At 47.9% G+C, this 24573-nt stretch overlaps 1 long non-coding RNA gene, 1 other non-coding gene and 1 pseudogene across 2 annotated transcripts; 1 reads left to right on the top strand and 2 right to left on the bottom strand.

Annotated features, from left to right (window-relative positions):
• Positions 1 to 1352: 1352 nt before the first annotated feature.
• LOC140633962 (uncharacterized) lies at positions 1353 to 24078 on the bottom strand. Its single transcript, XR_012031552.1, has 4 exons — positions 23842 to 24078; positions 21933 to 22018; positions 6939 to 6986; positions 1353 to 1692 (listed from the first exon to the last, which is right to left on the bottom strand). It is a non-coding gene; the product is annotated as an uncharacterized lncRNA (long non-coding RNA).
• On the bottom strand, positions 3808 to 3914 carry LOC140634578 (U6 spliceosomal RNA). The gene has a single exon (XR_012032004.1). It is a non-coding gene; the product is annotated as a U6 spliceosomal RNA (small nuclear RNA).
• Positions 8695 to 9354, top strand: LOC140633106 (epidermal growth factor-like protein 7 pseudogene; annotated as a pseudogene).
• Positions 24079 to 24573: the final 495 nt, after the last annotated feature.

Genomic DNA, 24573 nt, shown 5'->3' with positions numbered 1-24573 from the left:
TCCTCTACTCCACTGAGTACCTCAGGGATCCAGGCCACTTCCATCCTGGCTTCCACAACCTCAATGCAAGGCTTTCAGGATTGCCTCAATAAGGGAAAGATTGCTGTAGGGTTATACACTGGCAATTAAATACTCCAGCCTGAAAGGGCACTTATTACTTTTTTTTTTTTAAGATTTTATTTATTTATTCACGAGTCAGGATTGCCTCAATAAGGGAAAGATTGCTGTAGGGTTATACACTGGCAATTAAATACTCCAGCCTGAAAGGGCACTTATTACTTTCTTTCTTTTTTTTTTTTTTAAGATTTTATTTATTTATTCACGAGAGACACAGAAAGAGAAGCAGAGACATAGGCAGAGGGAGAAGTAGGTTCCCTGCAGGGAGCCTGATGTGGAACTCGATCCCAGGACCCTGGGATCATGATCTGAGTCAAAGGCAGAGACTCAATTGCTGAGCCACCCAGGTGCCCAGCACTCATTACTTCCATTCAGACTATTAACTGGAACTTGTCATGCAAGCCGAATTTAACTGTAAGGGAGGCTGGGAATTGTAGGAGGGAGTCATGGACTAGTTAGTAAGCAGTATTATCAAAGCCATGGTTCCCTGTAGTTATTTTTTACTCTGTCCTAAGTACCCAATGTCCTGAGAGGTTGCAGGGCTGCTTTTGAGGAGGTGTGTGCCTGTGGTAAGGACGAAGGGTGGGGGAAAGGGATGCCTTGTTTTTTGGGTTAGATTGTGTTGAAGGAGATGGGGACCCTTGATTCCAGGCAGCCCCAGATGGCTTTTAGGTGCTTCTCCCTGTGCAGCTGTCAGAATCCATGCTTGCTGAAAAGCTCAACGCACAGAATGTTTGCTTGTCTTGGTGCTGGCACCCAAACAAACTCTGCCTCAGCTCAAAGCTGCCACCATCCGGGATTTGGCAGAAAGCTGACCTCTCATAAATGCCATTGAACTTTGCAATGGCCCCGTTTCTTTCCTCCTGGATTTTCTTCCCTATGGATCCATCACTCTTGAATCGAGGGACTAAAGCAATTCCACCCACGTTTTTGTTTTTTTTTTCTGTGTCCTCACTTGGTAGAAACTGAAGAGTGACTCAGGGAGATGACATGAGAAAAAGAAGGATTTTTACTCATCTATTCACCCATTCAGTAAACATTTATGATAGTTTGTGCTAGGCTTTTTGTCAGGCATGAGGGTCATGGAAATGAACAGCATAGCCTAATGAGGGCTACAAACAAGAAAGCGGGTCTTTGGGATACTAGGTGACAAAGGCATGTACAGGAAGCTCTGACAGAGGAGGGCATGGCAAGCCCTGTGGTCAGGGATGGCTTTCCGAGGAAGAGCTCTTTCATTTTTTTTTTTTAAGATTTTATTTATTTATTCATGAGACACACAGAGAGAGGCAGAGACACAGGCAGAGGGAGAAGCAGGCTCCCTGCAGGGAGCCTGATGCGAGACTTGATCCCAGGACCCCAGGATCACATCCTGGGCCGAAGGCAGGAGCTAAACTGCTGAGCCACCCAGGGATCCCCAGAAGAGCCCTCTCAGCCCAGTCTCAAAGGATGAGTAGGAGTTGACACTTGTAAGTAGGGGAAAGGGCAGAGGGAGTCTGGAGGAAAGGCATAGGGGTACAAATGCAGGATTGGTCTGAGGAACTGTGGGCAGCAGGCTGTGACAGGAGTAGAGAAAGTCTGAAAGGATGTGAGAGAAAAGAATGGAAAGATTCTGTGTTAGGACTCCATCAGATGCAAGGAAAAGAAGGCCAACATGAACTAGCCTATGCCAAAAGAGTAAATTTTTGACTCATAAACCACCCTTTGAGACAAGCATTACAGCAACAGGCCCAAAGATCGACCATATCCAGGGAGCCACCTGCACTCCTCCCTCATTCCATCTTTCCTCATCTGCCTGGCAGCTCTTCCTCCTCCTTCTTCTTTTAATTATGGTAAAGTGTAGGGGCGCCTGGTTGGCTCAGTGGTTGAGTGTCTGCCTTTGGCTCAGGTTGTGATCCTGGGGTCCTGGGATCAAGTCCCAAGTTGGGCTCCCTGCTGGGAACCTGCTTCTCCCTCTGCCTGTGTCTCCTCCTCTCTCTCTGTGTCTCTCATGAATAAATAAATAAAATCTTTAAAAAATAATTGTGGTAAAGTGTATATTACATAAAATACCATTTTAACCAATTTTAAGTGTGCAGTTGAATAACATTAAATATATTGACATTGTTTGTGTGAGCACCACCCATCTCCAGAACTTTTTTAAAAAAGATTTATTTATTTATTTATTTATTTATTTATTTATTTATTTATTTATTTCAAAGAGACAGAGCAAGCACACAGAAGGAGAGGGAGAAGCAGACTCCCCGCTGAGCAGGGAGCCCAGATCCCAGGACTTGATCCCAGGATCCCAGGATCATGACCTGAGCCCAAGACGGATGCTTAACCAACTGAGCCACCCAGGTGCCCCCATCTCCAGAACTTTTTTTTATCTCTCAGACTGAAACCCTATTAAACAATAACCCTCTCTTCTCCCTACTTTGGTTTTTTAGACCACTTTACTCTCCAGGCTGGCACTGTGCCCAACAGCAATCCCCAGCTCACGCCTCCTAGCTTCCTTACCAGAGAGATGAGAAATTTTCTTCCCTTTGTTCCAAATCTCCAAAATCCTTCAGGAGGATTCTGATTGACCAGGCTTGGTCACATGTGCACTCACACCCTTGATTATGGGGAATGGGATGCTAAAATTGATCGTCCCCACCTGGACTATATGGTTGGGCCAGGGGAGGAGCAATTCTTGTGTTTTCAGAAGGAAGGAGGGGCCAAACATGACCAGGTAAAATATGAACCATTCACCAGAGATAGTTTGGACCAGGTCACCAGAAGGCTTGAGTGCCAGGCTGAGGACCTCAGCTTTTATTCTGTTAGGCAGTGAGGCACTGTGGGAATATTTTGGTCAAGGAGAGCAATATATACAAAGAAGCTGGTCTGGAAAATCTGCTCTTTCTTTACTTGAGGCTCTACTTTTGAGTTTTCCCTTGCCTTTCAAGGTTGTTCTGAAAGCTAATTTTATTTATTTTTTCATGAGTCACACACACACACACAGAGAGAGAGAGAGAGAGAGAGAGAGAGAGAGGCAGAGACACAGAGGGAGAAGCAGGCTCCATACAGGGAGCCTGACGTGGGACTCCAGGACCACGCCCTGGGCTAAAGGCGGTGCTAAACCGCTGAGCCACCTGAGCTGCCCTGAAAGCTAATTTTAATCAGATGTCACCCGAATACTAACTGGGCCCCAGCTCCTTCCTCTGACCTTAGAAGTGACCTCTACCTCTTATGACCCCTACTTTTCCCCTCTGGATCAAGAGTGGTGAATGCCACAAGTCCAATCTGGATCACCTCCTGTCTCCGGGTTTCCTGGCCCTCTCATTTCCCCACCTGCTTCAGGGAATGGCCTCCTCATTCACCTGGAAGTCCTCCTGACCTGTCCTCCAGGCCTACATCCAAGTTCCGCTTACCTCTAAAGTGCTTATAGAATCTTCTCCTGGCTTCAGGCTTCATTATTTCTCTTGCCTGGATTTTGGCCCGAACCCCTCCATTGGTCTCTTTTGTGAATCTGCTCATACCAATCCCTTCTACAGTTCCCACTGCCAGCCTCATCTCCTTCCATGCCTTTTGAATAGAGCCCTTTGGCCTTTTTCTGTTTTTGTTTTTGTTTTTGTTTTTTAAATAATCTCTGCACCCAATGTGGGACTTGAATTCATGACCACAAGATCAAAAGTCACATCCTCTACCAACTGAGCCAGCCAGGCACCCCTTAAAAATATGGAACACTTCACAAATTTGTATGTCATCCTTGTGCAGGAGCCATGCTAATCTTCTCTGTATCCTTCCAATTTTAGTGTATTTGCTGCCAAAGTGAGCACCATTGGGCCTTCTTAATATTATCTAAACATGCCTCAAATTACCAAATTTTGTTTCCTTTGCAAATGCAGGCCCCTCTGTCTGTTATGCCTTTCCTATCTCTTTTCACTTGGTGTAATCACATACATGCTTCCAGGCTCATTTCCATGATCACCACCCTCCTTTCTATAGTCAGCTCACCACCCTCCTACCTTTGTTGTCTCCAGGGCACAATGGGGATAACTCTAGTGTTACACCTGTGACTAGGATGACCACATAATTTACTGTCCAAACCCAGGACACTTCTGAGAATGAAAGGGAATGCTATTAATAATTGCCCTGGTTCAACAGGTGTCAGCTGGTCTGTTCCAGGCAAAGTAGGGGGGCATGATCACCTACCCACACACAACATTGTTGAAGAACCTGGCACTTGGTGTTTTCATTTATCTTGTTCGTATCTCTCAGCCCTTTTAGGAAGTACTGTTATCCCCCATTTTTAAGATGGAAAAATGGAGCCTCAGAGAGAGAAGAGACTTGTGGTCACACAGCCAGAAGGAGGCAAAGCTGGCCGGGGAAGCCAGATCATCAGATTCTAAGCCCTGGACTCTTCCGACTCTAGAGGTCATTCATTATATACCACCACAGCTAACCTCTCCAATACCAAGGTTTATTATCTAGGTTGGACATGTGTGGTCCCTCCATATGAAGGGGAAAGGTGGAAATGGTGTCTTATCCATCTTGTGCACCAACCCTGCTCAGAGCTAGCCTAGAGAAGGATTCAGGGCATGTTTGTTACATAGATGACTTCTTGAGGATAGAACTGTGTGTCTCATCTTAAAATATGTATCCCCCTCCACACCTACTACCTAGCACAGGACCAGCCATGCATCTATTTATTTACTAAAAATTTATCAAGCACCTACTGTGTATTGGTGATATAACGATGAGCAAAAAGATAAGGTCCTTGTTCTCGCAGAGCTTACTATACAAAAAAGATCACAAATAAACATACAGGTACAGATTGGGATAAATGCTAAGGAAAAATACCGGATATTGAGGTTTAAGACATAATTTGGAGGTAAATTTAATACATTTCAGTCATAGGGACACCTGGGTGGCTCAGTGATTGAGCGTCTGCCTTTGGCTCAGGGTGTGATCCAGGCTCCGGGGATGGGGTCCCACATCTTGGCTCATTATAGGGAGCCTGCTTCTCTTCTCTGCCTATGTCTCTGCCTCTCTCTGTCATGAATAAATAAATCTTAAAAATACGTTTCAGTCATAGATTTGATGGGGGACAGCAAGATGGACACGGCTATCAGGTTTTTGCTTAAAACAGAGATGGAGACAGAAAGAAGAAACAGTTTGGGTAGAAACTGGCTGGCTGGTTGGGCTGTGTGGGGCTTGAGGTGTCTGTGGGATTTCTATTTGATTCTTCCCCACCTCCAGCCAGGTTAAATGATTTCCCCAAAGCTGCAAAATTGTGGCAAGTAACGGAAACCTGCTTCGGCCAGTCCTAACAAAGCTGGCTTCAGGTAGCACAGTGGGAAGAGGGACACCTGGGGAAAGGCAGGAGAGAAGCCGAGAAAGGATGTGTTCACGGAGACAATAATCAGACCTCCCAAACTGCGGCGAGGATCGCAGCGAGAAACCAGGGACCTGGCAGCGGTTAGCTGGGCAAGGAGAGCTCGGCCCCCGCCCTACCCGGCTCTGCGCGGGGCCAGACCATCCCCTGCGCGCCGGGACGCGGCAGGGGCTGCTCGGTGCTTGGAAACCCGAGCAGCCGGGCAGGCTCGGCTGCGGGACCGCCAATCGGGGAGCGCCTGCTGGCGGCGCCACGTGACCGGCCTCCCTCCCCACCCCCTTCTCCAGCCTTCCAGGGAAGACGGGCATCCCCGCCACCCCGCGCCCCCGCCCCTCGCGTGCCGCAGCGGCGCGGGAGGGCGCAGAGGCGAGGGGCCGGGATTCCGCCGCAGTCCGCTGCGGCGCGGGGGTGGGGAAGGGGAGGAGGCAAGCGCTTTGCAGCTGCAGCGTCCGCAGTGTTTTCCGTCAAGGTCAAGCGTACCCATTCCCCGGCAACGCGGTCCCGGGAATCCCTCCCTTGTCATCCTCCCAGCCCTTCCCGCCGCCGCTGCCACGCGCCTGGCCCGCCTGGACCTCGGCCTCGGCCTCTCGGCCTCTCGGCCTCTCGCTGGGCTTTTCCGCGGGGACAGCGAGGGGGTGGGGGGTTCAATCCATCCTGCCCACAGCTTCCCAGCCTCTTTTGTCATAAGCACACCTCATTCTGTGTCCCTGTTTTAAACCCCACACTGGCTCCCAGTGCCCGCTAAGAAAGCGTTAAGGCCCTTTAGAACCGACCCCCAGTTTAACCGTTTCCAGCTCCACCGCCCCCTCACACCAGAGACCCGGTCCCTCCGGACACTTTGCCCTTCCAGGAACGGTCACCGCTTGCATGCTTAAGTGACTATTGTTGCTGTATCTTTGGCCTAGCGTGCCCTTTGCGAACCTAGCAAATTCATAGAACCCAGTCTGATCGCAGGAATGCAGTGGAGGTGGAAACCCATGCTGAAATGCCCTTTGGCAAAGGTTCACAAAGTTGAAAGCCTACAGGGATCAAACAGGAGAAATAAGGCCAGTGGGCCAGGGCATAAGAAAAAATCTGTCTAAATTAGGGCAGGGACTGTGCTCTCCATTCAGGCCAACATGCTCCTTGAGGAGAAAGTGGGTCCCATGATGTCAGATTTTATGAGTTTACAAGAAAAGGCACAAGTCTAGATTTTCATGTGTAATGTCTCAATTTTCAAAAGTATTTTACTTATTCATGAAAGACACACAGAGAGAGGCAGAGACTAGGCAGAAGGAGAAGCAGGCTCTCCGTGGGGACACTGATAACTGGGCTCATCCAATGACCCTGGGATCATGATCACAACCTGAGCCAAAGGCAGATGCTCAACCACTGAGCCACCCAGGTACCCTTAATCTCTCAATTTTTTTTTTGATCTCTCAATTTTTAAATGTTGTTTTAATTAAAAACAAAAACAAAAACATACCTGTGGACCAGATGCAGCTTGTAGATCCTCAGTGCATAACCTCCTGACCTAGGGAAGAGAATGGCTTTTGTTGGAAAAATACCTTGAAAAACTGTTGAAGGTGAAGGTTTGCTCTTGAAGCTCTGAGAGACAGCTGCTGTGGAGGCAACAAGGAAGTGGAGTAGGATTTGATTTTGTTCCTAACATGACACTGATGTTTTAAACTACCGGGCACTCAAGAGAATCTACCAGAAACTGGAGGACTGGGTTTGGGAAATGGGCAGGAATCAAGGGTGAGGAGTATAGGGGAGGCCTGTTGGGCAGCCACAGCCACCCACCAGCATCACCTACCATGAATGATAGCAAACATTTCCTCCTATCCTCGTGGGGGCTACCTGAAAGCCTGAGAAATACCCTGTGGTGCTTTACTGGTGGGGGTGGGGTAGGTGGATGAGGGAGAGATAGGAGGGAAAGCCAACCACCACCACACCGCCCTCCCAACCTCTAAGGTTTCATACAGTGGGATAATGCCTGGAATGGAAATTGGAGAGCTCCTTAGAAAGAGAGAATTGGAGACAATAGCCAAACTATGGCAACTGTCCCAAGGTTGATGGGCTGCAGATAATGGAGAGAAAGCAGAAGAGCAGACTGAGGCCATCTTGGGAACCAGGTTACTTTTAGTTCACCCTGAGGTTTTTTGTACCTATGATGTGATCCCTTTCTCTGTCCCATCCCTGGAAACCTTAAAAAATAGTCTCCTATACCCACTGAGGCTACCTTGACTGGGGCGTTTGTGGAAATAGCAGAAGGGGCCAAGTTTTACATCTATTTTGGTATAGTATTGACCAAAGACAGTATATGCTGAAGCAGGAGCTGGATCAGGAGAAATCAAATTGCCCAGGAATTTCCAGTAATCTTGGAGAGGGTTTTGTAGTAGCTACTTGGGCTCATTCTGTGAAGATCTCAAGGGGTCAGGAGGCCCCTGGCTGATAGCTAAGTGACAGTAATCAAGAACCAGCTACAATTTACTGGATGCTTACTTGTGCCAGACACTATGCTACATATATATTATCACTTCCCCCATGCCCCATGCCCACACTATCATCATAGTCCCCATTTTACACATGAAGAAATTAAGGCCGAGAGAAGTGCCCAAAGCCACACAGAAAAAGTGGAGTGGACCTGCTCTCCAGCCGATTGCTGCCAGCAAAAGAAATTAGCATCATGTCTGCACTTACCATGCACACAGTGGGTGCTACATACATATTAGATCAATTCATCTAAGGGAGGCCAAAAGCAGTGCCTTCAAGTCTCAGATCTCTGTGCCCTTGGGCAAGTCATACACCCTCTCTAGTTTCCATTTGTGGAATTATAATATAGACTTCAGAATTATTGTGGGATTTACATGAGACCAAGTCATAGAATTTCTATAACTTGCCATACATCCGGCAGCTGTTGTTGCTGCTAAAAATGATGATGATGATGGTGGTGACTGAGGAAGGAGCAGAGAAGGAATCCAGGATCTGGAAGCGCCCGCACTGTATCAACTCAGATGGGCGCTAGTTTGCAGTTTCTAAGAGTACTGCGTCTTTATTTGTTCATCATGCCTACCTACTATGTGCCAATGCTTGACCTCATTTCATTAAAAACTGTTTCAGGAGCTCCCAGTTCAGGGGGCCATCAGGTGGCCTTGAGGACAAGGCTATCTCACCCGCAGACGTGGGCCATGTGGGGTTCACAGAGCTACTTCTGGTGTGGTTCCAGTGCTGGCAGTGTCATGCATGGCACCAAGCATGTCTACTGGGCTGGCTGCAGGGTGTGCGCCATCAGGGCTCTTGTGCAGCAAATGTACCAGCCCTTCCAAGACTGTTGCACCTACTGGGCCATCTACAGGACTGCCTACCGCCCTGGCTGGAAGAGAACCAGCAGGCTCCCCAGGGCCCGTGGAGCAGCAATATGCCAGCCACCATGCCAGAATGGAGGGAGCTATGTCTAGCCAGGCTGCTGTCACCACCCTGCAGGATGGCAGGGTGACACCTGCCAGACAGACGTGGATGAATGTGGTGCTGGAGGGGGCACTTGTCCCCCGTACTGTGTGAACACCTCGAATAGTTACTGGTGCCAGTGTCGGGAAGGGTATAGCCCATCTGCTGATGCTATGCTCTGTCTGCCCAAGTGAAGGACCCCCAGGGTAGCCCCAAACCCTCTGACAGGAATGGACAGTACAGTAGAGGAGGAGGTGCAGAGGCTTTGGCCAAGAGTGGATGTGCTGGAGCAGAAGCTGAGTCCCTTGAGGGCCCTGGAGCACAGGCTGCCTGACCCCCGCAGCCTCCTGGCTCACTCCTTCCGGCAGCTGGACCGCATTGACTCTCTGAGTGAGTAGATCTCCTTCCTAGAGGAGCAGCTGGGGCCCTGTTCCTGCAAGAAGAAGCTGTGACAGACTTGGCCCAGGTCCCTGGCTATGGCCACTGAGAGCCGGTGCCCACTGTGCTGGCTAGCACCCCTGCCCCCCCACCAGGGGGCCCGTGCCTGAGGGAAGGGACGAGGGTCCAGCTAGCCAGGCAGCATGTCGGGGAGGGGCATTTTATTCTGATCTGTGTCAGAATAAAATGAGGGTTCAGGGGAGAGGGAAAAAGCTCTGTTTCATTATGAATAGATACTCAGTTATTTTCATTTTACAAGCAAGAAAGGAGGTTAGAGAGATGATGTGACTTCCCCAAAGGGAACACAGCTGGAAAGTGGCAGCGGTAGGATTTGAACTTGGGTCTAGATTCCTCCGAAACCTTGTTCTTTCTGTTTTCTAGTCAGTCTTTCCTCCGTTCACCAGAACATTTATCGAGCATCGACTAAGTGCCAGGTCTTCTGTACAGGCAGGGGATACAAGACCCAGACAATGTGAAAGAAGTTCCAGGTCAAGCTGGGGAAGCAGACAACTCAGTAGACACTCACATTTCACCATGACAAGCTCTCTGCTGGGCGGAGTGCAGTGATAGAAGAGGGGCTGCTGCCTTAGACTTGCCTTTCTCTTTGGCCCATGGACCCCTGAGGCACATCTCAAACTTGCCTAGTGGTCTCCAAGTCCCCCTACTCTAAAGTAGGAGGAGACACAACTTCATCCCTCCTCCCTGGGCAGAGAGGATTGTTGCAGTGGGAACAGACAATAATCAACAATCCTCTGCAAAAGAAATCCCTCCCAACTCACCTTTCCTCTGTCTCTGTGTCTCTGTGTCTGTCTGTCTCTCTCTAACACACACACAGTCTATGATGACAAGAGGTGGGTGATGGGTTAATGCAGTCTCTGCATCCTTTGGTATGCCCTGCCTGGTTTGTTCTTGCCATTTGTTGTCTCTGCTCTAAAGGCAAAATAACAGGACACTTGCATTTAACACCCTGGGACACATGCATTACAAAGAAATCAGGAGGGGGTGCCTGGGTGGCTCAGTCAGTTAGGTGTCCAACTCTTGATTTCAGTTCAGGTCTTGGTCTCAGAGTCATGAGTTCAAGCCCTGAGTTGGGCTCCACCCTGGGGAGCCAATGTTAAAAAAAAAAAAAATCAGGAATGAAAGTCACCCAACCATCAGTAGTGATTATCTCTGGGTAAAGTTACATGTAATCTCTATTTTCTTCTTTTTTACTTATTTGCTTAGATTTTTTTTATGGGGTGCCTGGGTGGCTCAGTCATTTGAGCATCAGACTCTTGATTTGGTCTCAGATCATGATTTCAGGATCATGGGATTGGGCCCCGTGTCTTGCTCTGAGCTCAGCACAGTCTGCTTGTCCCCTCTCCCTCTGCTCCTCCCCCAACTCACAAACTCTCTCTCAAATAAATAAAGTCTTAAATTTCTTTTCTTTCTTTCTTTCTTCTTTCTTTCTTTCTTTCTTTCTTTCTTTCTTTCTTTCTTTCTTTCTTTCTTTCTTTCTTTCTTTCTTTCTTTCTTTCTTTCTTTCTTTCTTTCTTTCTTTCTTTCTTTCTTTCTTTCTTTCTTTCTTTCTTTCTTTCTTTCTTTCTTTCACCATGGACATACTATTTTTGTAATCAGTAAAAATATAAGTAAAATTATTCTCTATTTTAACCATTATGTGTGGCCTCATCATGTCTGGAAGAGGGTCTATGAGAAGCAATCTCACAAGGGGGTTGGCCCTGCTTTGTCTGAGTCCCAGACGGCACAGCACGGACAAGACATCACAGAGGGGAGATGGGAGGAAGTGAGAGGTCATCGAGGATTAAAAACAAGAGCAACCATTCCTGAGAGCTTGCTCTGAGCCTAGGTCCTTCCCAAGCCCTTGATGTGCTCATCTCATTTACCTCTCAAAGGCAGATTAGGAAATAAACTGTTATTTCACGGGTAAGGACATCAAGGATCCATTTTGTAGGAAAAGAAACCAAGACTCAGAGAGGTTCTATTCCTTGCCCAGTAACACAGCTAGAAAATAATGGAAGCAGGAGTTGGACCTAGATCTGTGTATTTTTAACTTCTGGACTTAGAGTTCATTCCAAACCCTCCCAGTGGCATAGTACTTTCATATTCCCAGCTCTTCTCATACACACACACCACACACACACACACACACACACACACACACATACACACTAGTACTTGTCCCACTTTCTGTGTGAGAAAATCAAGGCCAAAGAGGACCTTGCTGAGCTGAGAAGTGGGGGCACTCCTACAATCCAGGCCTTTCTCTTTTCTGGCCATCCTCCTCCTTCTGCTACCTTCTGCCAATTGCGGAGGCTTCCTTCTCGAAACAAATGACTCAAGGTAAATTGCTGCCTGGACTTCCCCTTTCTGAAAACACAGGAAGTCTGTGTTGTTTGTAATTCTGAGAGAACAATTTCAGGTCTGTTAGAAGGTGGGTGGGGCCACATAGAGGATCGGGTCCTGCAGAGGCAGGGCTCCCTGCCTCCTGGGCTGGCAAGAGATGCCCCCATTTTTCCTGAGGGTCATGTGCCTCTGGCGTGTCCACAAGAGTTGGCCTGCGTCTAATCCCAAAAAGCTGACTGAACTATTATGGAATTTAGAAAAATGAGCCCAAGAGGGAAGGAGGGCTTAATAATAATAATAATAATAATAATAATAATAATAATGGTGGTGATAATGATAGCTCATGTTTATGGTACACTAACCTTTGTACCAGGCACTCTGCTAAGTGGCTGACATATACGAATTCGTTTGAGCCTCATAACAGTCCTAGAAAGAAGATTCTATACCTTCGGAGCCAAAAGAAAATTGGATTCAAATCACAGCCATGCTGCCTCCCAGCTGTATGACCTTGGGGAAGTTATTTATATCCAACAAATATTTTTGAGCACCTACACTCACCACACTATGTACCACACACCATTCAGTGAACAGAACAAGGATCCCTGTTCTCTTACTGCTTATATTCTATAAGCAGAAGCAGACAAACTGTAAACATAGTAGGTTTTGTTGGAAGCTATAAAGGCTAAGCAGGGTAAGGAGTTCTGATGCGTGTAGGGGTGGAGAGGGGATCCAATGTTAAACAGTGGTGTCAGGGAATGCCTCACAGAGAAGGCAATATTTATGCAAAGCCTTCAGGAGTTGAAGGAGTTAGCCATGCAGATAACTGGGGGGAGTCTTTTCTAAGCAGGAGCAACAGCCAGTGCAGAAGTTCTAAGAGTGACTGGTAGTTTCAAAGAGCAGCATGAAGACCAGTATGGCTAGAATAGAAGGAGCCAGGGAGAAAGTCCTTCTACCCCCAACAATGCCCCAGTCATTCTTTTGCATACCAGGCTTTGCGCATCCATCACCTCTCTTCCCATATTTGTGATTGTTTTATTTATATTTGGGTGTTTGCCTATTTCTTGTTTGTTTCCTCAGAGCACTAGGCTCCTTATAAGCAGAGGCCATGCTAGCCTTGCTCAGTGTGCATCACAGAGAACCTAGAAAGCACGTAATACTAGTTGAATTAATGAATTAAATCCATTCATCCATCAATCTGGTCCATATTTATGACAGAAGCTCCCCATCACATATAACACTATCTCTCAGGGGTGCCTCATTCGAATTTCCAGTCCAGAGTATTAGGAACAGAGGTAGCAGTTAAAAGTGTAGACTCTGAAGCCAGACTGCACGGCCAGTCCAGGTTTCACTACGTACTAGCTGTGTGATCTCAGATAAGTTGGGAAAACCTCTCTGTACCTCGGTTTCTAAACCTGGAAAGTATCTCTCTCCAAGACTTGTAAGCATTCAAAGCGGTGCCAGGTGTAGAATGCTTATACATGTGTTGGCTGTCTCTATGCAGCCGAACCATGGGAACCAGGACTCTAACTTCTTTCCTCCTGCACCAGATCCCCGAAGGAACCTGAGAAGGGCAAGGGGTGCCTGTTGCCGTATCTGTGTTGTGTGCTAGCAGCTGCGAGGCTCTAGTGTCTCTACTAGAGTAGCATTCTGGGGAAGTTGTTCCTTGCTGTGTAGCCTCCCAGAAATGATACTCTGGCCCTTTTCTGCTAGACAATCTAGAGTGGACTCTTTTTTTTTTTTAAGTTTTTATTTGCTTATTCATGAGAGACACAGAGAGACAGAGAGAGAGAGAGACAGAGACATAGGCAGAGGAAGAAGCAGGCTCCATGCAGGGAGCCCGATGTGGGACTCGATCCCGGGTCTCCAGGACCACGCCCTGGGCTGATGGCAGCACTAAACCCCTGAGCCACCCGGGTTGCCCTCTAGAGTGGACTCTTGTTTATAGTTAAGAAAGTTAGCTTGATAAAGATATCAATACTGAGTACCTTCTTCTATGCCTAGTACTTTACATTTATTATTGCATTCATTCCTTATACAGACCTGAGAGGTAGTAATTAACAATCCTATTTTGCAAATGAGAGGACCAACTCAGAGAGATGAAGGGACTTGACTAAGGTCACATAGCCAATCAGTGGCAGAGCCAGGGTTCGAGCTCATGTGCAACTCCACATTGCTCTCTCTCTGCATTGCTCTGGCAGGATTTTCTCCTCCAGCACTTGCTGCTGTCTGCGAAGACAGCCCACAGCTCAGTTCTGCCTAGATAGAAGAAATCATGGGAGTTTGTCCCCAAGCCAGAAAGATAGACAGGTCTTGGCTGTCTGGGAGGAGCTCCAGACCTGGAGGGGAACTGACTGTTCCTTGCCTAGGTCAATACTTCATCAGGAGGAGCCCTCTTCGCTCCCCTTTGCCCTGTAAGCCAGAGATATTTTTGCTCTGAGGTCTGAGCCCAACTGTCACTGGGTGGCCTGATTACTGTGGAAATGTGGAGATGAGAAACATCTGGGGCTGCTGCGGTTGCCAGGCAACAGCCGGCTACTCACTCACTTGACAGAGTCAAGGAGGCTGCCCTGATGCTGTTAGAGATTCTTGGATCGAATGCCAGGAGACCCTGATTCTGGTTCTGATTTGCAATGTAATCTTGGGCAAGTCCCTGCCCCTTTCTGGGACTCAGTCTCCCACCTCTTGTTTAAAGAGTAGTCAGAGTGTGTAAGCCACAACATGAGTAGACACTAGATGGTTGGAATCAGAGTGATGGTAGGGCAGGGCCAGAGCCTCACGGGCCAGTCATGGGTGAGAGCAGCCTTGGTTCTCCTTCTGTCTGTCCTGCGCTAGCCTGCCCTGGCCCTAGTTACTGGTTGAGGGCAAGGGACATTGCCTTTCTCACCCCAAGCTAATTCAGACCACATAGGCTCCATCTTAGACCCACTCTTACAGCTCAGTCTGGGAACCATCTTTGGACTTGCAAGTTAGGCAGAGTTAGTGCAGCTACCTCCTACCTGGCATGGAGAGTTTTCTGAGTTCCTGCCAAAATGAAGCTACCCAGTTCTGAGTGTTTCCCTGAACACCCATCAGAGGACCTTCTGACGCTGTTTGCAGAGACTGCACTGATGGTAACCTCTGAGCATGGTGTGTTGTGCAGCAATCAGCAGAGTTAACACGTTCCATTTCATTTCACTACCACTACAAAAAATGGCATGGGTTGCATTTGCTGGGCTTGGCCCAGCAACATGTGCTTTGTGTCCATGATCTCATTTAATCCTCATACAATCCAGAGGGATGGGAACATGGGCCTGTGTTTCAGGTGAAGAAATGGAGCTTCAGAGAGGTGAAATGACTTGCCCAAGGCCCCAGAAAATGACAGTCAGGGCTCACACTCAGAGCTAGTGTCATAGTCTGGGGGGTCAAGCCACTATAGGGTGCTATTCCTCCACAGTTCCAGAGGGTCTGTGCCAGAGCTGGAAGGGGTCAGCCTGCCCCCAGCCCCCACTTTCCAGATGGACAAATCAAGGCCCTGAGAGAAGTGACTGTCTCAGAGTCACCATATCAAGCCAAAATCAGAGCTGAATCTAGGACCACTCTCTGCAAAGCTTCACCACACCATTCCAGAAAACAGAATGTGTCCAGACACAAACAAGAAATCCTGTCTTGGGATGCCTGGGTGGTTCAGTGGTTGAACGTCTGCCTTCAGCTCAGGGTGTGATCCCAGAGCCTCAGGATCAAGTCCTACACTGGAATCCTTGCAGGGAGCCTGCTTCTCCTCTCTCTGCCTGTGTCTCTGCCTCTCTCTGTGTCTCTCATGAATAAGTCAATAAAATTGTTAGAAAGAAAGAAAGAAAGAAAGAAAGAAAGAAAGAAAGAAAGAAAGAAAGAAAGAGAGAGAGAGAGAGAGAGAGAGAAAGAAAGAAAGAAAGAAAGAAAGAAAGAAAGAAAGAAAGAAAGAAAGAAAGAAAGGAAGAAATCCTGTCTTAAGAAATCCCCAGCATTTCCTAGGAAGTGTAACAGTGCCTCAGGTTCGCAGACAAGGATGTCCTAGAGGTCTCAGAGTTAGGGCTGGAGTTCTAGTGCTCCTCTAAGCAGCAAGGGGGCTGTGGGTGTCACTTTCTGGGGCCTACAGAGGAGGCATCATCTCTAAACACTTGCTGAGGAGATTTATGTGCCCAGAATATTCTCCCTCTCAGCTGCTTTGGCTGGTTAATGCCCACCTGTCCTTCAGGTGCCGGTTCAATGTAACATTCTCTAGGGAAGGCCTCTGCGAGCCCCCACGGTGCCCCAACCATAGAGTCTCATGAGTCTAGCTCTTTTCCATAATAGCATTGATCATAGAATGCCCTGTGGACTCACAGCAGAGACACATTTAATGAACACCAACTTCATAATTCACCTTCCAAACACTGACCTGCAGGAGGACCTCTAGAATTTGGGGTTTTTTTGTTGTTTTTTTGAATTTGATATTATCCTTACAAAAGCAACCCAATCTTTTAACACTCACTAAGACAATGATTATTTAATATAAAAACAGATTGGAATCACCCCTGCAGCTTCCAGGAGCATCCCTGAATTCTCTATTCATTCTCAATTCATCCCTAAAGATGGAGGGGTCTATTTCTTAAGGTCAGAGCAGTGTTAAGGACCCAATATCTCGAGACAGCTTTTCCTTTGGTTATCTCCTTCAGCCCAGGTCTCAGACCCATGCATGCTACAGATTTATTGTGCATTACAGGTAATTTAAGGACTTTTTTTTTTATGATAGGCACACAGTGAGAGAGAGAGAGAGAGGCAGAGACACAGGCAGAGGGAGAAGCAGGCTCCATGCACCGGGAGCCCGACGTGGGATTAGATCCCGGATCTCCAGGATCGCACCCTGGGCCAAAGGCAGGCGCTAAACCGCTGCGCCACCCAGGGATCCCAATTTAAGGACTTTCAAATGTAATTTTGAATGATATGCCCTTTTTACCTGAGGGCTGACTTTAGAGGTGACCCTACTCTAGAGACAATCCTCACCATACGAGAATATTGAATTTCTTTCTGTCCCCCTCTCTCACCCCTAGACCAGAAGCCCCATGAGGATCTGTTTGGCTCATCTTTCTGTATCCATATCCAGCACCATGCTGGGCACAGAACAGGTACCCAGTAAGTGTTTAAGGGGAAATGAATCACATTTTGCTTACTTGTGGAAATAATATCAGCCGTGGTCTGTGTGGATCTAGGTGGCTATGGATGCTCTCACTCCTCATGGCTGGAAGGCACTTAAACATCTATTTGCACTTGCTCTCCTGCATATATAAGGCCAGAATCAGTATGAGTGTGAATGCCCATATATTTATTTGCTCACAGGCTTATGTGAAAACCAGATGCAGTTTTCTATTTGGGGCAGTTATATTTGTATCAATTTCCATTGCTTCTGTAACAAATTATCAAAAACCTAGTGGCTTAAAATAATGATAAATCTATCTTAGAGTTGGAGGTCAGAAGTCCAAAATGGGACTTACAGGGGTGAAAATCAAGGTGTTGGCAGGGCTTGCATTTCTTCTGGAGACTTTAGGGAAGAATCTTCTTTCCTTGTCTTTTTTTTTTTTTTTCCTTGTCTTTTTAACTTCTAGAGCTACATTCCTTGGCTTGCAGCCCTTCCTCCATCGTCTAAGCCAGCAGCACAGCATCTTGAGATCTCTCTCTGAGTTTCTGCCTTCACACATTGCCTTCTCTCTCATAAGGACCCTGTGATTACATTGTCCCCACCCTCATAATCCAAGATGGTCTTCCCTATTTTTAAGATCCTTAATTTAATCACATCTGCAAAATCATTTTGCCATATAAGGTCATTTCATAGGTTCTGAGAATTAGGACCTGGTATCTTTAGGTGGCCATTATTCAGCCTACCTTGTCCCATTGAGCAAGATACTCAATACACGTTTGGTGACTTGCATCATAAGAAAGGGAAGAACTAATGCCCCAGCAGAGACCCCACAACATGAGAACCTGGAGCTGCAAGGACTGAGAAATTCTGGGTGTGATATAACCCAGAGTCCCTCCAACGTGGCATGCCTCCCACATCCCCCAAAACATTGCTGTTGCTCTGCCCCTGGAATACTGGTATCTCCTGCCCCAGCCTCTTCCAGACATCAAAATCTTTGTTCTTATTTTAGATCTTGAAGAAACAATTTACAAATTTGTTACCAAACAATAGAATCTTGATTTCTATTTACCAATTAATCAAGCAAAAGAACTGATTGTCTTGGCTAAACATGAACTTTGGAGTCGGAAGACCTGAATTCAAACCTAGGCTCTCCCACTTACTAGCTGCAAACAATAATTTTACCCCTGGGAGGAGCCTCAGGTGATATGTATTGTTTTGGTTTTTGATCTGTAAAATGGGGACAATAACAGAACCTCCGTTGTAAGGTAGTTATGACAAATAAATAAGATGATGTGTATTGTGGTTTTGAAGTGTGGTTCCCAGACCAGCTCCATTAACAGTACCTGTGAATTGGCCCCACTCCTGACATATTGAATCAGAGACTCTTGGGATGGGGCCCAGCAATCTATGTGGCAATAATCCTTCCAGAAGATTCTAGCGTAGCTCAAGCTTGAAAGCCACTTTATATATATATATATATATATATATATATATATATATATATATGCCTTTATGCCTTCCTTACATATATACCTATATATATATAATTATATATTGTACAACATACCATATGTTATGTATACACTTAGCATAATAAATATAATATATATTACATATAATATGCTAGGCCTAAGGAGCCTGATGCACAATAAGCACTCAACAAATGGTTCTCATTATTGTTATCGCCAATGTATACTATTGATAGTTCTAGCACATTCTGAGATTTTTTTTTTAATATTTTATTTACTTACCACAGACATAGAGAGAGAGAGAGAGAGAGGCAGAGACACAGGCAGAGGGAGAAGCAGGCTCCATCCCGGGGCTCCAAGATCGAGCCCTGGGCCAAAGGCAGGTGCTAAACCGCTGAGCCACCCAGGGATCCCCTCTTTGAGATGTTAAGCTGGGTATATATCTCTCCCTTTTCATATTCTACTAACACTGTATGTGTTAGGGAGGTCTCCTACTGCACCCTTACACCCACACAGCAGTCATTTAATGAAGTGGTCTTCCCACCTCTCCTTGCTCTCTATTTCTCCAGACAGGTTAAGCCCCCTGGTCAAACCCCGCCCATACCTGCATGCCAACTGTGCAAGTACTGCAAAGACCTCCCCCTAGCTGTCTCTTCTCCAAGGAACCTCAGCTGCACTTAGGGCTCTCCAGCATGTCTGAGCCTCAGAAGAGGGCTGACCAGCCCTGAGGCACAGGGGACGTTTCCTCTTCTAATCTGGGACCTATGTTTCTCTCTCTCCTGGCTTTGTCTGTCTGGCTTTGGCAGCTACTTCACCCTGCTGACTCACTCCGCTCTGAGGTTGACCAAAACCCCCAGGGCCTTTTTCTCAGGAACTGCCTGAGCTCTGGTGTCTTGGGTCACCCCAGTCCTTGTCATGTACAAGTCATTTCTTAAAAATAACATTTACTTTCAAATTACAAGAGTAATACATCCTTGGTGTAGTAATTTAGGGAACAGAAAGAGGAAAAAAAAATCATTAGTAATGGTCACTTTTAAATGGTCACGTTTAATTTTCAAAAATGATCCTATATTTGTTGTAATCAAGAATAAAACTCCCCCCATTTAAGCAGCTTTCATTTCTGGAGAAAGAAAAGGAATAGGAGAAAACAAAACTAATCTACATGGGGTGGAGGGCACCTGGGTGGCTCAGCTGACTGTGTCCAACTCTTGATTGTGACTCTTGGTTTCGGCTGGGGTGGTGATCTTAGGGTGGTGGGGTTGAGTCCTGCATGGGGTTCTGTGCTCAGTGCACAGTCTGCTGCAAATTTTCTCTTTCCCTCTGACCTGTGCCCTGCTTGCACTCTCTCTCTCTCTCAAATAATTAAATTAATAATAAACTCTTTAAAAAAACCTCTAATGTACATAGGGATAATTGTGAGTTCTAGCATATACAGATATCTCTGTTCCCATCTACAATTCAAATGTATGTCAGTGTATAACAATATAAACTCATCTCTGAGAGACTACCATTGCTAATATTTGGGGTATAGCCTCCAGGACTTTATAGTTTACATCCGGTACATTTAAACTTGAATTTAGGTCTAGAGAATGCAAACTGGTGCAGCCACTCTGGAAAAGAGTATGGAGGTTTCTCAAAAAGTTAAAAATAGAACTACCCTGTGACCAAGCAATTACTCGATGAGGCATTTATCCGAAGGATATAATCAAAGGGGTACGTGCACCCCGATGTTTATAGCTGCAATGTCCACAGTAGCCCAAATATGGAAAGAGCCCAGCTGTCAGTCAACAGGTGAATGGATAAAGAATATGTGATGTATATATATATATACACACACACACATATACATACATATGTATATACACAATGGGATATTAGTCATCAAAAAGAATGAAATCTTGCCATTTGCAACAATGTGGATTGAGCAAGAGTGTATTATGCTAATCGAAATAAGTCAGTCAGAGAAACACAAATATCATATGATTTCCCTCATATGTGGAATTTAAGAAGCAAAACAGATGAACATGGGGAAGGGAAGGGAAGATAGAATAAGACGAAACCAGAGAGGGAGGCAAACCATTAGAGACTCTCAACTATAGGAAAGGAACTGAGGGTTGTGGAGGAGAGGTGGGTGGGGGGCTAGGGTAGCTGGGTAGTGGGCATTAAGCAGGGCACTTGATGGAATGAGCATTGGGTGTTGTATGCAACTGATGAATCACCAAATTCTACCCCTGAAACTAATAATACAGTATATGTTAACTAAACTGAATTTAAAATTTAAAAAAAAAATTTAAGTTTAAATTTAGGTCTAAACTTAGTACTGGATTCGGAGATAGACCTGGTTCAAATTCTGGCTCCCCTATTTATTGGTTGTATTACTTTGGACAATTTATTAAATCTCTTGGAGCCTCGGTTTCCTCATCTGTAAAATGGAGGTGATAGTATCTACTCCCCAGGCTTCCAGTCAACATGAAAATGAATGGAAATAAAACACACAGTAAGAGTCTGTAAAGCGCTTATACTGGGGTTGTTACTATTGTTAACCGTTCACCTGGCCAGCTGCTGTTCCCTTCCAGATCCAGGTCAGATGCCGCTCTTCTTCCTAGTCTTCCCTGGCAGCTCCCACACCTCCCGCTCCCTTCCTCTTGCTGCGGTCCTGTGTCCGTCTTTCTGTTATAGCATCAGACACACGCTGCTGTGCCTCCTACAATCTTAAGCTCCTGGGAGAGAACGACCATGTCCACCGTGTTCATTTCTGTGTCCCTGGGGCAGGGTCCAGCAGGAGGCGGGGCCCAGAGCGGCTGTCAGAGTGCACCAAATGGGGCTGGATAAGGATATGTTAAGGACTGGATGAATAAACATCGGGGAGACTGAAGGCGTGAATGCACGAACACGCGAATGGGTCGGGAGCGCCAGGCGTCGCCCTCCCACCCAGCGCTCTTTTCTGGCGCGGGGAGCGAACCCCCTCCGCCCCGGCGGCTCGTCAGGTGGGGGGCGGGGCTCCACGGCGGGAGCTCCGCCCGGTGGGCGTGTCGGGGGCGGGGCCTCTGGAGGCCCGGGGTGCGGACTGCGTGCCGGGGGCGGGGCCGGAATCCGCGCACCCGCACAGCCAAACCCCCACAGTCGGCCGCCCCACCCCGGGCGTGCGCCCTGGAGAGGCCGCAGTCTGGAAACTGAGGCCTCCGGGGTGGGACGCTGCCGCTGGGCCGAGTCTGACCCCAGCCAATTATTAGTTCACTTGCTGTGTGACCTTCGTTGGCACCGGTCTCGGTCCCCGCTCCAATCTCCCCCTATCCCGAGGAACCCCTCCCGCTTCGGCGTGATTCAGTCTGAACTCTCTCCTGGGCAACCTCCAAGAAAACCTCCGAAAGCAAAAGCGAAAGCTGATACCTGACAGCGTCGAGTTAGACCTTTAGGAGTGGCAGAGAGCTGAGTCAGAAGGAAAAGCCGCCTTACCCCAGCTCCCTCCCTGCCCCGGGCTTCCTTATCTGTAAACCGGCCTGCGGGGCCGTAGTCACTGCCCCCACGCCCGCAGGCTGGCAGCGGGGATCCAGGGGCTGCTGCGCGGGTTACTCTCACTGTCGGAGGCCCGCCCCCCACGCCGTGGGCCCGTGCGGCAGGGGAGCGTAAGAGGGGCTCCTGGTACCTTCTGGGCTGGTGTGCTGCAGCCGGAGAGGCTAGGCTGGGTCCTCTGTGCCGCGCGCCTAAGGGCCTCAGGCCTGCGGGGAAGGCCTGCGGAAGAAGGAAATGGTTGTGTTGAGACAGGATGATAGAGCAACTCTGCCACGAAGGATCCGAAGGATCCGGGTGGAAAGCTCCCTGCTCCCAGCGTGTTCTGGTGGTGAACCTTCGGGCAGCCACCGAGGTCAGAAAGTACCTGGTGTTCACCAAGTACTTCACAGGGCAGCAGCAGGCCTCAGCTTGAGGAGCCTCAGGCCAGCCACTGGAACCTCAGAACCTTCCTCTCCTCGGAGCAGTTTTCCAGGTCACCCGGAGGTGGTGACCAGCCAAGCCTCTCATCTGCTCCTTCATAGAACGGGCCCTAGGAAATAGCCTTGGGAGTTAGCTCATGGGAGCTCGTTTCCCCTCTCTGGATGTCAGTACTGAGTGAGAGAGAGTTGTATCTAGCTCTGGAGTGGCGTAATCTTGAACCCAGGATCCTATGGCCAAGACAAGTATTTTGTAAACTCTGGGGTTGGAGACAGTAGAGAGGCCCAGTCCCATGGACAAATGAAAAGACACCCAGGATGTTTGATCACTCTTCACTGAATGACTTGGGAAAGACCCAAACTTCCTGTGTTTCTCCTTCCTCATTGGCAAAATGGGGACATTCCCTTTTGGGCCTGTCGTTCCTTTTCTGTAAAACAGGAGGGGGATGGGTCCAAAGGTTTTAAGTTCTGTGATTGGGCTTCCTAGCTATGACCTTGGGCAAGCCACTTCACCGCCCCCCCATCTTAGAAAAGTTTTAGTTTTTCCCTCTGCCCAATGGACATCTTACTCCTCCCTACTCTTAGGGTTACTGAGTTCAAATGGGGTGAACAGGAAGAAAGTGAACCCTGATATAGGCACAGCCGAGCTTCATCTCCCCCCACTTCCTGATGAATCTGGGGTGTGCTGTTCCCATGGTGCTGGCTTAGAAGTGACCTTCAGAATCCATCCCCCTGAAGTTATGAAAGAGCTGCTGTGGCTCTCCACTGGCCCAAATGGGATCAAGGACCAACCTCGGCCTCCATTCAAAACCCTCTCCCACTCATATCTGTTTCTCCTCACTCTCCAGGATACACCAGTAACTTCCTCAAACAAACCTTCCTCCCCTTTATTTGTGATTTCAGGGTCCCGACTGTACTTGTCATCAAGATCTGCTCTTCCTCCAACTATTTTTGAAATTAGAGAAGGCTATCCCCACATACCCAGGAGCTGGAGCCTGAAACCCGGGGTATATTATCCTCAACTCCTTTTCCTCACTATCCACATTTATACTAGCCCACAGTCATGAAGCTTCTGTTTTCTGGGAGTCCAGCTCCTGTGTCTCTCAAGGACCCCAGGACCTTGTGGAACATGTGGGGCCTTTACTGAATAGCCACACACCTTTGCTCTGCTGGGCCCTGTGCTGACACTGGAGGCACAAAGGTGGGTCAGTCTTTATCCTTAGGGGCCCCAGGCCAGTGGGGAGTCACGTGACCACTCTCCTGGACTTGCTTATTCAATCTCTTTACGTTTTAAGCCCCTACACAGTAGAAACATGGTAAGATCTGCAAACACGGGTGGAGAGAACTGGCTGAGTGACCATGGGGAAGCTCTCTCCCCCTCTGGCCCTCTGTTTTGCTATCTGCATAATGGAATTGAATCGAATAAAGGATGAGTGGGGGCTTTTCCAGTTCCAACAGTCTTGGAAGCAACGCCTCTCCAAGCCAGGGAGCCAGAGGAGGAGCGGAGGAGGAGAAGGGAGACAGAGACAGGGCTGCTAAGATGCCCCCCCCCTTCCCCGCCCACTAAGGAGGAGGAGGTCCCTCTCCTGCCAGGCAGTTCCTTGTAGCCCCACCCCTCTCCCTTACCTCTCCTCCTCAGGCTGTGTAAAGCCTCTGTAAAGCCTTTTGCCTAAAGCAGAGAAGCTACTGGTTAGCTCCTTCCCAAGCTCGGCTGGGCTATCTGACTGGCCCACAGCCTAACCCGGCTGGTGACTGATGGCTTCTCTCCAGCTGGCATAGGGCTGGAGTCCAGGCTGGGAAAGGAGAGCCCTGCGGATCTCTGCCCAGTGGCTGCTGCAGCGAAGAGTTTGTGAGTCAGACCGACCTGGGTTCCAACCCCAGCCGGGCCACTTTATAGCTGTGAGACTGTAATAGTTAGTTTCTTGTGTCAGTTGACTGGCTCACAGGGACACAGGCTTGGACTGACAAGGGCTTACAGAGGCTTTGGGCAGTTTGCTGGCTCACTCTGAGCCTGTATTTTGAAATTTGTAAAAAATTGAAATCATAATTCCTTGCACAAGTACCATTCCCTCCTTTAGAATTCCCATTATTTATGGAAAAGAGCTCGGAACCTTCTTTGTGAGCATTTCAACGCTCTTCTCCACCATGCCCTGCCAAGACTCATTTCCCCCTCACTGACTGGATGCACTAGCTAGACACCATTCCCTTTCCAGCCCCCATCGCTTTGCAGCAGCTGTTCCCTTCCCGTGAAACACAGGCCTAGTCTTGTCTTTTGTCTGCTTGGTAAACTCTCATGCATCCCTGAGGGTCCAGCTCTGTAGTGTCCTCTTAGAGCCTTCCCTGACGCCATTAGGAGTT

Source organism: Canis lupus, chromosome 5 (genome assembly GCF_048164855.1).
Source record: "Canis lupus baileyi chromosome 5, mCanLup2.hap1, whole genome shotgun sequence".
NCBI classification, from domain to species: Eukaryota; Metazoa; Chordata; class Mammalia; order Carnivora; family Canidae; genus Canis; species Canis lupus.
This window is presented reverse-complemented; position numbering and strand designations above follow the sequence as displayed.